Source organism: Coturnix japonica, chromosome 15 (assembly GCF_001577835.2).
Source record: "Coturnix japonica isolate 7356 chromosome 15, Coturnix japonica 2.1, whole genome shotgun sequence".
Lineage (NCBI taxonomy): Eukaryota > Metazoa > Chordata > Aves > Galliformes > Phasianidae > Coturnix > Coturnix japonica.
In genome coordinates, this window is record NC_029530.1 from 6,385,419 (window position 1) to 6,399,140 (window position 13,722).

A 13,722-nucleotide genomic window follows, 5' to 3' on the forward strand; every position below is an offset into this window, starting at 1 on the left:
GCTGCAAGGTCCTGAAGGACCCAAGGACAAAGCACAGGGGCTGAGAGCTGAATACACAGCCCAGGGAAAGCCTGGTGTGTGCTGGGAACCAGAGAACAGCGGGTGACAGCCCAGGAGCTTCATAGTCACACCACCTGGACAGCAAGGAGTCACCCCATGGACCTCTGAGGGCAATTACAGGCAATGAAGGCTTTCTTTATGCCCTTCTACAGCAGGGAATTGGAGCTGTTATTGGGAATTCCCAGGCCTAGTCCTGCTCGGCTTTGCTCATAATGGGGATGGATATTTATTCTAAACCACCAGAGAATCAGAAAGCAATAAAAACAATTAAAAAGAGAAATAAATATCAGGCTGCAGGTTGGCCTCCCGTGCCCCACTGCAGCATGGCACTAAGCGTTCCCACACACTGACCACAATGTTCTCCACTCTCCCTGGGACCTTACCCAGAACTGACTGTTCTGCTCCTGCACCCAGACTCCAGCAGAGCACAAACAAGTTGCTCCAGAGCATGGAATGAAATCCGAGGCATTTGTGTGTGCTTTGTACTCTAAACAGGAACTGGCCTGCCACCTCAAACTCCATACCAAATCACAAGCAACAGAGCAGAAAACCAAATTATTCTCAGCTGTTACACTGCTTAATTTAATATTTCCAATGAGCTCCTTTTCCTTCTCTTCAAGAATGAAATGCATATTTGTGCTGTGTCACAAAACATTAGATTTTGTCAAGGCAATTCATTTTTCAATGGTAATTTGTAAGTGCGCACCATACCACACACGGTCTGGGGAATTTTATGGCTTCTTTCAGAGGGAAAGAAAATAAGGAGCACTCAAACTAGTGATGAGAGCATGGAAAATAAAAGTGAGGAGAGGTAACAATAACAGGCAGAGCATTCATCTCCGCCACGTAGCTCTCAGAAATGAGAGCCCATGGAGCCAGCAGCAGCCGCGTGCTTTGGGTGCTCCAAGGCCAACTCCGCAAGCATCGCCAATGGGCACAGAGCAAGCTCCAGCTCTCTGCAGCATATCAAACACGGAACGTAATGGGGCATAAAGCAGGCTAAATAGTCTCATCAGCTTGATAAGAAAGCAAATAGAAGCCAGCCTGCTCCTGGGCTCGTTATCACAGGGAGAACTTTGTTGAAGACAGCATTCAGGTGCGAAGTTCATCAGAGGAACTGCATGATGAGACAGCATGCTCCTGTAATTACACCTGTGATTTGAGGCTTGAATTATGTCACCAGTGGGGGCAAGAGGGGACTCAATCTACTGTTTGTCATACTGTATTCACTGGCAGCCAATTAATTAAACTTATGCTGCAGAGACCTCCACGACCAGACCCGAGGAAAAGGAAGGAATTCCCCACCCTAGTGCTGAACTCAGCTTCTCTAGCATTAGTTTGCTTTTACACTTCTCTGCAGGCATCAGGCATGGAGTGCAGCAGGATGGGATACAGCCTGCATGAGCTCTCCTCAAGTGATGCTGAGAACACCAGCAGCAGCAAGTGCTGGTGCTTGGTGCCAGGGTAGAATTTCCCCCAAAGCAGGTTGTCTGGAGGTTGCTTCCATTTCTGGTTGAGCCACCATAGCACTCGCACCACACTGAGCCCCTGGGTCCCTCAGCTTCACCTGCTTTCTCCCCAGTTGGCACTGCAACTCAGGGCAATGCGGTCTTTGTAGCGAGAGCTTTATATATAGCTATTAGACTGATGCCTAAGTGAGGGTATTTTCAGTTTACGGTTTGTGCCTTTGGAGGGTACTTTGTTAGCATGGAAGACAGCAGGGTTTTCTAGCTGGGGGTTTCTATACACCTGCCCCACAAACATCACAGGGGAGCTGCCATCCCACAGGTGCTTATTGCCTGGTCAAGCACCAAAGAAAGACAGCACTGCTGTCTCTGTACCAGAGGACCATGGGATCCTTGTGCACCCTGGATCCCTGCCTTCTGGGCCCTTCCATGTGCCACCCCACACGGCACCCATTGCCCGCGGCGCTCCCTCTGCTCACCACCTGCACTTTGTGTTTGTGCTCGGCTGCAAGCTTAATAGCAGGTATCCTGCCTGTCAGGGGCTGACATGTTGTGACACACTGCAGTGTGACAAGTCCTGAGTGATGTCATTAAACGGGATCATGCTGCATGTGTGCCAGAAAGCACTGAGACTCCCCTGGTTGGTACCCCCATCCATCCTCCTCCACCAACAGGAGATGGGCAGGGCAGCCCAACGTTGACATGCACCTAGATGGCAGAACACTGCCAGCTTTGCTCTGCACTGTTGGCTGTGTGCACTGCTCCCCGTGCACCCAGCAGCCCCACACACCCACCCCTGCTGCATGCTGGGCTCCGACAGTGCAGGGAGCTGTTTGCTTCCTCAATGCCCAACGAGCAAGTGAGAGAAGAAGATTTATAGCGTATTTTAAGGTTAATCAGTAAAATCTTTCAGGCAACTAACTGTATAAGCTTCCATTCAAATCGCATTATTTATAACACTGAGAAGAAGTGATTGGAAACAGTACAGAGAGCTGCAGGAGGAGGTGTTTGCTCTGAGCCCCTTTGGGCAGCAGAATGGACACTGCTAAGCTGCACCCACACTGAGCCACAAAAACCTCTATGTCCCTTTGCAAGATGGGCTTTGTCCCTCACCATCCCTGATTCCAGCTCACAAACCTGTGGACACAGTGCTCCAGCTTAACAAACACAGTGACCAGACTGGATGACCACATCCAGTGCATCAACCACAGCCAACACATTGACCACAGCCAGGCAGAGTTCGTTCCAAGCAGAGATAAAGAAATTATTCAACATCTAGACATTCTGTGTGGCTCCTTAGCCACTGAGCTCTTTGGGAGCAGCCAGTGAGGGGACTGAGATAATCACAAACCTTGTTTATTTGCCTTACTTAAAAACCATAAGGATTTTCTCTACAGTTCTGGGGAGGGGGAAAGGTTAATGAATTCCTTCAGAGCCAAGAGATCTTCAGGCCTCTCAATGGAAACGAGGTCAGGAATCAATGCTGGAGGTGGAGAAGGGAGGCCAGGTTGGAAAATAATGAAAAAGGGGTGTGTGTGTGTGGGGGGGGGGAACCAACAGCAAAAAATATACATAAATAAAAAGGCAGGGGAAATGATAAGCTAAACAAATGGCAGGGCGACATTCGCTCAGCTCCCCACAAAGAATATTGAATTATTGCCTATAATTTGGGCTATCGAACCTAAATTAGGGCCTGCAGACTAAAAACCGCTGCATTGTGCAGGGGTACATCAAGGGTCAAACGCTCCTTTGGTTTGCTCATTATTTGCTCTGATACTAGGCTGTCATTAGCAGCAGCAGCGCTGAACAAAGCTACATTACAAAGGCAGTACACATCAATGGTGCTAATTAATTGGATTAATGGAAGGGCAGCACAAATTAGGTCTGGCTTGGATAATTTCAATGAAAACTGAATACCAATCCCCAAAGTCATTGGAATATGGATGAGGCAAATTGAGTTAAAATAGAGGAGACTGCTGCATTCATTAGCCCGCCCACCCTCTGAAGTAGTTGTTTAATATGCAAACTATTAATATGCAAATCAGCACAAATGAAAAAAAAAGTGATATTTTTTTTTTTTTTAATTCTCCCTAACACCAACAGCTGCCCAAAGTGAAAGAGCTGCACATTTCCACGCTGGCAGAGGATGGCATTGCAGAGAGGAGCTTTTATCTCAGATATTCACACCCTGTGGGCCCTGCTGCCCTACTCCCAGCAGTAACACAGCCTAGGGCAGGGAATGGGCTGAGACCAGCAATAAAATACTCAGCAGTCCTGTCCCAAACCAGGCTGCCAAGCTCAGGGAGTTCTGCACACAAGCTCTGTGTGCAGAGAACTGGCAAGGTGGGCTTGAGAGATGCTCAACCCAACAGGTTGGTGCCCTGTTCTGCCCCTAGGCCCAGGGCTGAGCCCTTGTTCCCATGTTTGAGGCATGACCCTCAGCTCAGTGCCTCTCCAGATTCCAAAGTGCTGCTAAGTGCTTTGCCTGCTAAGTGGAAAGGCAGCTTTCTTACTGGTTGTAACACCCCTCCTCTCGCAGGAGGAATCCTTTCAGTAGCAGAGAACTCTTCGCTAAGATAGAAACCAAGCAACATCCAATGTCTAGACTGAAGCTCCCCCATTTGGGCCAGAAACATGAGAAAGAGCAAACCAACCCAGTTATTGAAACAAGGCAGCAAGTCTGCCTGCCCCTGTAACCAAAAGAAACATTCCAGCTCTCCCAGGACCTTCAGGTCCATGTGGGACTCATGCAGAGCTCTGATGCCCAGGCACTATAGAAGAACAAGATCACACAAACGATTCCTCCCGAGACCATAACCCGAATTGTCTTGGCCAGCATAAGAACAGCTGAATGCATGAAGATTAGCAATAATTCCCAACCCATTTCTGACTTCACGGTTCCAGCCCCGTAAATTACAGCTCTATTGTGGTGCTTTCCCAGCGCTGCTGAGGCACCAATCACCACCCTCCGACAATTACACAGCAAGCAAAAAACTTCTTAGAAACTGTAATTACACCTAAGAACTGTTTCCCTCTTTGGCTTCCTTTGCCTAGTGGGTGACCCTTCAATGTTGTGACAAACGTGTTGTTTGGAATTATTTTTTCATTTCTAGCTGTTAACCAGACATGTCACCGCTTCAGCTTTTGGCATTCTGTGCTCTGATTTTTTTTTTCCCTTTGTAGTTAACTAAGATTATGCATGTTATCTCATACCCACCAGTCCACCACCTGCACGTGCTACTTGGGGCCCACCACTGGCAGCCTCACCCAGGGGCTGATGCAGGCAGATGTGGCTCTGGAGAAACTAAGGCTCACTTGCTGAATCACAAAGGTTGGAAAAGACCTCTAAGATCATCCATCCTAACCATCCATCCACCATCAATGCTGCCTGTTAGACACGTCCCAACATACTACACCCACCCTTTCCTTAAATACCCCCAGGGACAGTGACAACATCCCTCCCTCAGCAGTCCATGCCAATGCCTGACCTCTCTTTCTGACTAAATTCTTCCTAATATTCCATCCTTTGACTTAATTGAGATTCCCACTTCAAGGGAAGCAGCTCTTTCTTCCTTGGAGGAATGAGCCTTCCACAGCCCAGGCACCCCTGGTGACTGTCAGAGTAACATCAGTAGGACAGGGACAGCTCTCCCTGCTCCTTCTTAAGCTGTTACATTTACACCTTTCCTTTCTTCTGCAGGTTCCCACACTGCACTCACCACTTGGTTTTGAGTGCCTCATCACTGCAGAATGCGTGTAAGCCCCTTTGCACACAATTAAGCCATTAAATGTCACCAGAGATGGGGGTTGCTTTTCTCTTCCAGGACATCACTGAGTCCAGCAGACCAAACCATGAGTCCTGGGGCATCCAGATGTGTGTGAAAGCAGCCCATCAGGATGTGAATGTATTTAATCTAACAACACCACTGCACTGATTTGCTTGGTGCTCCATCCCACCAGTAGGACGGGCATAGGGTGAACACAGGGTTCCTTAATAACACTTTGCAGGAGTACAACCTGCCTTCCCTAACCAAAGACAGATCAGCAGAACAAGCCTGGAGCAAGGCAGCTATTTTCTTGGTGATTTCATTGGGTTTGTTTTTCTGTGCACAAGGCGATGTTCCTGCGATCCCTCCAAGACCTGGCAGAGCCTGCGCGCTCTTGTCACCCTGTAACGGCTTCCTGGATTAATGATTCTGCAAAGGGCTAATTCTTAAGAGGGCAATGTCTTTTGCAGGCTGGTATTGATCTTTGTCAGCTTCCCCTTGAAAGAAAGAAAATATTGGCTTATTTACAAAAGGCAGCTTTTCGCTCCTGGCAAGTCAGCCTCGAGATTCACGGCTCCTCGTGTCCCTCAGAAATTGGATAGGCTGAGGGGAGCTCCTGCAGTGTCAAAATTAAAGTCCTCAAAGTTCACAAAACTGCAGACTCAGATGGCAGGTGGGGACTTCTGCCAAGCCAATGGGCAGAGGGTCCTGCACTGCAGAACAAAGCCCATCGCAGGGCTGAGCTGGGGAGAGGAGCTGTACAGGGAGCAGCCCCTGCATCACGCCTGAAATGTTGCAGTGGAGCTCTGAGCTCTCTCTGCCTCCTCAGAACAGAACCCAAAATATCTGCACAGGAGCAACCAAAGGCATGGGGCTGATTTGCAAAGCCATCTGTGTGCATCTGTGCATATGTATAGATACATACACACACAAATAGAGAAGGAGGCATTTTCAGCTCAGATAAAGGAGGAAACATGAACTACAATGCTCAAAAAAGGCAGGAAGATGTGTGGCTACAGAGCACTGCCTGGGGTGCACCCAATGACCAGCACAGTCAGTGCACACCCTATGGCTGCCCCATGCTTCCTGCGGGCACTATAGCACCCAGCACAGCACAGCCCCACCAGTGTCCCTACAGCAGGGGCAAGGCTGGGCTGCAAATTCCCCATGGGACATTTATGGCCAAGCTTGGGGCAGCACCACCAAACACAGCATTGATGGTGCTCAACCCATCTGAGGATGCACACCTGAGTGCCCACTGGGCCATCCCATTGGTCAGCTGTTCTGCACACCCCAAGCCCCCGCTGTGCAATTTTACACACTGAATACAAATAAACAAATAGACGAAAAAGCTCTTCCACCCACCAACTCCTGCTGTGCAGAAGGTGCCAAATCAGATTACAGCGCACAGTTGCCACATTATCCTGTCTCGACTTCACTAACGCTCATTAAGCTTCTAAAATCCTTTTTATGGTGTTTATAACACCTCCAGAGGAGTTTACTGTGTAAATATTATTCTACCATTAAATCCTGCAACAAGGCAACCGTCAACAAGTGGAATTTGTAATGGGCCTGCCGAGAGGGCTCTGCTTGCAGGCTGCAAAGCCTGTGAAGTGAGGCCAACAAAAGCAGCCAAGAACACAGTACGGAGTGATAAAGCACTTCATTTTGATGCTTTAAATCTCCTACCACTTGGGCCTGCTTAATGTAACAGGCCCACTGAGACGTTAGATTTGGGCCTGGAGTCAAATAAGCTACGGGGAGCCACTTACTGAAAGCAGCCTTCCACGTAGCAGAGCATTAGCAGTTTAACCCAGCTAATCTGGCACAGCAGCGTGGGAGGAGGTGTGAGGGGGGGTACCCCAAAATGGGGCCAAACCCAGCCCCCAGCATGGGGCAACGTGGATGCGCGGGGCAATAGGACCATAGAGCCGCAGCACAGAGCTTCCTGCTCACCCCACTGCAAACAAAGGGAGGCAGAAAGGAGACAGGCACATGGAAAAAAAGAGCAGAAAGCAAGAAGGAGGGGGGGAGGGTCAGGAAGCGGAGGGGAGGGAAGGAGACTCCCTGAAGATCCCGCGGAGTTGGCGAGTGTCAAAATATCAACAGCTGTTCCCAGAGCACAAAATAAACACATTGGAAACGCACGCGCTCTGCAGATCCACGCTGCCCGCGCCAAGAGCCGCTCTGTTCCCCCGCCAACCCTGCACCCGGCTCTGCTGGATGGCAGCTCACGGGGTGTGCCAGCCCCTGCTCACTGCCAGGCAGCACCCGTTGGCCCCAGCCAGCCAGACACAGCACCGCCACCCTCTGCTCCAGTGGTAGAAAATGAACCCAAAAAGAAGCAGAGGGCAATTGATAATTAAAACGCCGAGCACATCGCTGATGCCGAATATGTCAAGTTGTTGTACCCCTCTCTTAGACCTTCCCCTCCCAAAACAAAGGCAAAAAGCCCAAATCTGTCTTTAACTGCCAAACACCGCTTTGAAATGAAAAAACTCATCTTGAAAAAGGCAATCTGATGCATTGTGAGGTTTTCAGAAATGAAGAACCTTCCTTCTTTTTGAGTCCAAAGCATCGGTTGAGTTCTAGCTTTGGTTCAGCAGCAGCCCTCTGTCCCGACCCTTGGGGTCATGTCAGGCAGTGCTGGGGTATCACAGCACAGCACAGTATGGTTTGGTACAGCACAGCCCCACAGCTTGGCAACCTGCACTAGCGCAAGAAAGAAGATGACCAAGTTTGGAAATGTTGCTAAATAATTTCTACCAGATGTGTTTCCCTGTTCCTTTGTCAGTGCCTGCACCCACAAGCGGGGCTCTCCTCAGGTTCAGGGGATGCGCTCCCCCTACACAAAGCCAAGCAGCAGCACCACAGCAGCTGGGAGCCCATAAAGGGTCCATTCTGTGAACTTCATGTTTCACAAAACCATTTAGGATGAGAGCAGAAACAAACATTGTGAAGCGCCTGTGAAGGAATACGCTGGAAAGCATTGCTGCAGCTTGACTAAAATGGTCGGGGCTTGACAAAAATGCTTGTAGTTTGATTTTGATTTCCAGCAAAATGATCATGTAAAAATAATACGGAAGACAACAGTTACGGTGCACAACACAATGCAATCTGATAAATAATGAAAATATTGAAATACAAGCTGTTTGCGAATTAAAAATTGAAACTACTTGATATGAGAACATCACAGAGGGTGACACAGCGTGCTGAGTGCTTTTCTAGCCTCACCCTAAAACAAAACCCTGCTGCAGAGCTCTAGCACTGGGCTGCTGGTGCATGGATTGGCAGCTGCTGGCACTGGAGAACTGTGGACCCTCTGCACCATGGTGTGCCCCCAGCTCTGTGGTGATGGCACACAGATGTGTGAAGGAGCAGCCATTGCCATGGCAATGCAACACAACAGGCAGTGGGTGGGGGGACCAGGATGGAACAGGTCAGGGTCCCCTCATCCTGCAAGGTTGGGTCCAGTGCTGCCCTAAGCCCCAAAGGGCACAACCCTCTTCCAAAGCTGTGTTCAAACACAATAAGACCATGGTAACATCAGGAAAGGAGGGAAAAATACCCCCTCACGCCTCTCCTAGGAAATCACTACTCAATAACTCCCCCCGAAGCTGCATATTTTAGCAGCGTTGTCATCTACATACTTATCATCTCGGTAAGCCCCAAGAAAAGGCAAACACTGCACACACGCGAGAGCTGCAGCTGGTGCTGCTTCCTGCACAGGGCCACAGCTGTGGGGAGGGCTAAAGGAGGGGAGGGGTCTGCCCTGAGCAGGAGCCACCACAGGGGTGACCCCACTCACACACAGCCCATCTGCATCAGAGGTGATGGAGTAGTGCTGTAAAACGCATTGGTGTTCACAAGGTGTTGTGGCATGGTACAGCACATAGCATGGTATGAATATTGATATCAAGTGAGGGAACACCAGGGAGTCACCAAAGGGGCTCTTTTCCAAAATGAGGTCTAGAGGAATCATAGAATCATGAAGGTAGGAAAAGACCTCTAAGATCACCGAGTCCAACCATCCACCTACCACCAATATGGCCAAAGTACTTCATCCACCCTTTCCTTAAACACCTCCAGGGATGGTGACCCCACCACCCCCTGGGCAGCCTGTGGCAGCACCTGACCACTCTTTCTGAGAAGACATTCTACCTGAATAGGCTCAAGACCTTCTTTAGGACAGGCATGGAGCTGCAGCTGTGCAGGTGGGTTTGGCAGCACAGGAGGACTGATCTAAATGTCAGCACCAGCATTCCCTTTGGATTGCTTGGAAATACAGTCTGTCCACGGTGACAAGTAACGCTGCAACAGCTCCTATGCAATAAATGCTTTATGTGATACTGAAACAAGAGGCCAGTTGCAAAAGCCCTATCTGCTGATGAGCAAAGACATTCCTTCCCAGCAGTACCCATGGGGCACGGAACCAGCCCCACAGCACAGCTACCTGCTTCTACACCCTGAGCCACAGCAGTCCCCAAAGCAGGCAGCAACAGCTGGATAAGGTGAAGAGCACTACTGTACTGCTGCACCATGCTGAAAGATGCACTTGTGAACCATAGAGAGCTGCAAGGCCCCAAACACCCCAACCTGAGCAGCCAGCATTTGAGAAAATAACTGGGGTGCTGAAGGCACTGCTGCACATACAGAACACTAATTAGAGGGTTTCCATCAAAAGGCAGGCTGGGTAAGGTTCCCAATTATGCTGACAGGGATACAGATTTTAATGGGCACCAGCACTCCCAACAAAAAGGTCTGCATGCTGCTCCTGACACAATCCCATTCAGGCAGCTTTTATGAGGCTGTGAGGGAGCTTTGCTGGGAACATCGCTGTTGCTCCAGGCTGAGGACAGGGCTGGAGCAGCTCTGCCTCTGAGGAAGGATCATACCCAGCTCAGAGCAATATCTCACCCCACCTTGACCCACATACCCCAAGCAACCACAGCACTGTCCTTCAGAACCCATTGTTGCATTTCTTCTGCAGTGCTGCAACCACATGCTCAGAGACCTATCACTTGCACAGACTCAGCTCTCACTGAGGGCACCCTCACACCAGCATTGCCTGCACCCTCTGGTGCCAGCAGCACAGTGCCACGGCCGCCCACAGCCACCGCACGCCGTGACTCAGGCAGCAGGAATGTGGGAGCTCAGCCCCATGCAGAGCTGAAAGCCTTTTAATTCCAGCCTGGTGATGAATGGGTAAGGCCTGAAATGAAATGTTCAGAGGCTCAATGTACCAGGCCTCCCGCTTGTAATTATTTTTGTACAGAATATGTCAAGTGTCGTGCTTCACAAGAACTCGTTTAGCATGCAAACATTTTGTGATTAAGTGAGGCTTACTTAATTAAGCACTTTGTAATGACTCTTAAACCAAAGAGTAGTGGATTAGTGCGTCCTATTTGTGTCTATCATGTTAAAGGCGCGGTAATAACAGGTTGCTGCAGACAATTAGGGTTAGAATACAGAGTGGATGGAGGGAGAACCAGCAGGCACCCAGAGCCCCACCACTCGCTCATGCCCTGATTTAAAGCCAACCACCTCAGTACAGACAAAGCAAACGTGTTCCTCCCTGCATGTACCACCAAGCTGCAGTGCTTTGCATTGCTGAGTACCACGTACCAGGTTGTTCCTAGGGGCCCACAGCAAGCAGGAGGTTGGATGGGGTGGGCATTATCCTAAGATATGGCCCCCATCCCAGCCAAGACCAAAGGTATTCATTGACATGGCAGCAGCCAGCTGGTGCTTTGCTTGTGGTTCCAAACCATCATGTTTGCACACCCACATCAATGACAGAGTGGCACAGCCCATGCCCACAGTGCTCTTAGGGCACAGCCTGGGTGGGCATCTTGTCCATACCAGGAAGAGAGCATAATGGGTGTGGGTCTGTGCCCTGAGCTCACCAACCACACACGTAGGCTGCTGACACCACAATAGCACTTCTAAGCCAAGGAGGACACACACAACCACATCATCTGAGTTGGAAGGGAAACTCAAAGGTGACCTAAATCCTTTCAATGCACAGGGATGACCACAGCTCCATAAGGTGCTCAGAGCTCCATCCCCTGACCTTAGGCAGCTCCAAGGGCAGGGCTTAGCTCTCTGTGCTGGTGATGCTTCCATCAAACCTGCCTCCTGACATGGTTTATCTCAGCAATTCTTGGTCACCCTACTCCACACAACCCAAAAAGCACTTTGCAGCATCCCTCTCCCTTTAGGGCATCCATTGTGCTCTTAGTTTACCTGGGGCTATCACAGTACATCGACATCCCTTGCTCCTGAGCAAAGCACTCAGCTCCAGACCACAGAAGGTGCAAGCCACCTCCTACGGTCATCTGTGACGTCTCAGAGGCACCCCAAGCCACATTCGAGAACCGATGGGCTAAAAGACCAACACCCGGGGATTCTCCGGAGCCCACGGCGGCGGCGCTGCCCCTGCAGGCGGGGACGGGGGCGGCAGCTCCGGGCGATGCTCCGCCGCAGCCCGGAGCCCTTTGTCTCACCGAGGCCGGGAGCACAAAGGCGCTGCCGAACCCGACCCGAGCTCTGGAGGGCGTGCGGTCCCCGCGGTCCGGCCCGGCTCTGGGACCCGGCCAAAGGCAGCACCTGCAACGTCTCCTCTCTCCCTTCCTGTGTGTTCGTACAGAAATACCGATGTGCTGATGGTACAGCCGGAGGGCTGGAAGAAGGAGGTTGTTTGCCATGGTAACGGCTCAACAGAGAGCCGGGAGCTGCAGCGTGTTCGGGAAGCAACGCTCAGCCCCTCCTGTTCCCGGCCCGGGGGCGATGCGTTTGTCACAGGTGCTGCCACCACCCCGTACATCACAAATTATCTCATTACTCCCCACCAACTAATTCATTTAAAGGACTAAAGCAAGCAGCGCATCAATCTGGCAAGTACAGTGAAGGTGAGAGGCAGAGCTCTAGCTACACACATAGCACATACCAGGAGTGATATCCTAAGGGCACCGGGCATAGAGCTGGATGAAGTACTGAGGATTGCAAAGGCTGAGACAAGCAACACTGCTCCCATTGAACACAGTGAGCAAAGGGCTAAAAATGCCCAGGGCTTCATTGAGAGACTGAAGCCATGGTTCCTGCAGTTCCTTCTTGGCTTGCTGCAGAAAGTGGGGAACACAGCAAACAAGGCAAAGGGGACAACTTTGGGTGCTACATACAGGAGCAGTGCTCAGTCAAGTCCTATGTCTTGCTCCCTTACTGACAGTGCTACTAAACTCCACAATAACCCAGCAGGTTCTGTTCCTCTGTTCACTTTTGAAAGAGGAAAAGCAGAAGCAATGCTTATCCTGGAAATTACCATCAAACCAAGAAAAAAAATCAGTGTTTAACAAATAAACATCCTTACCTGCATGCATATGGGCTAACGGAGCTCCAAGTCAGTGCTTGTGCGCATTAGGGCCAATTCTTCTTTATCCTAAAGAGCACAAAACTCATATCATCTTCCTTGCAATAAAACAAGTGCTACAAGTAAGCAGTGAGCTCAGAGTAGAAGTCAGCAGTGCAGCAATGTTAAAGAGCTTTGATACCTCACCCCATTGCCCCCAGCTCCTGATTTTCAAATGCTCAGAAGACAACAGGTAATAAATCTGGATATTTTACACTTTTTCATTTCCTCTTACCTCACATTTAATGAGATTTCTCCCTTAACAAAGGTACTATTGAAACTGACTCTTAAACAAGGCCAGACAGGGGCTGGAGCATGGTGGGGATGGGCAGGGGAGGAGGACTGTAAAGGACTGGGGAGGAAAAGGGATCTCAGGAAACAAGCAGTCTGGCTTTAGCTCAAGATTCAAGGGAAGGTTTAAAAGGGATCTTATTTTATCTCAAGCACATACCCAGCCTGGAAATCATCCTCTTCTTGGCACTACATGGGGCTGAGCCTGGTCTTACAAAGCTCCAAGCACCAGAGATTTACTACTATAGTACCCTCAGCTCCTTCAGCACAGGTGAAATTTATACTGCTAAGAGGGATACCAGCTGAATGCCCTTGCAAACATCAGCAGGGGATAAACAGTGGGGCTGTTGTTAGCATAGCTCAATCACCATTAATTTGTAGTGGATCCCCTCTGAGCTCAGGATAGAAGCTGTGCAGCACAGGGGTGTGGGCCACCAGCACAACAATGCTACTGGAAGGGGGATACTGGTCTGGTATTGCACTGTGCAAAGGGGAGAGATATTGCTCATTCCAAACCTGAACCACCCTTGAACACAATACAAACCCAGCAGCTTTAAATGAGAACTGAACTTGCATTTCAGCTCTGAACTTGGAGAAACCAAAATATTCTGCAACACCTCCAGCTCTGCGAGACTTTCCAAGCCCTCAGTGCCTTACATTTTAGTAGCTGTTGAATTTCAGAAGTTCAGTATTGCAACTGAGGGCGATTAATGAGCAAAGGAAAGGGAGG

At 49.8% G+C, this 13,722-nt stretch overlaps 1 long non-coding RNA gene across 2 annotated transcripts in view; it reads right to left on the reverse strand.

The window, feature by feature from the left end:
- Nucleotides 1-13,144, reverse strand: part of LOC107321414 — a 67,149-nt gene extending 54,005 nt beyond the window's left edge. For both annotated transcript variants that reach the window (XR_004309014.1, XR_004309015.1), the window contains exon 1: nt 12,663-13,144. This is a non-coding gene — a long non-coding RNA (uncharacterized LOC107321414). The remainder of the gene's footprint in view (nt 1-12,662) is intronic.
- Nucleotides 13,145-13,722: the final 578 nt, after the last annotated feature.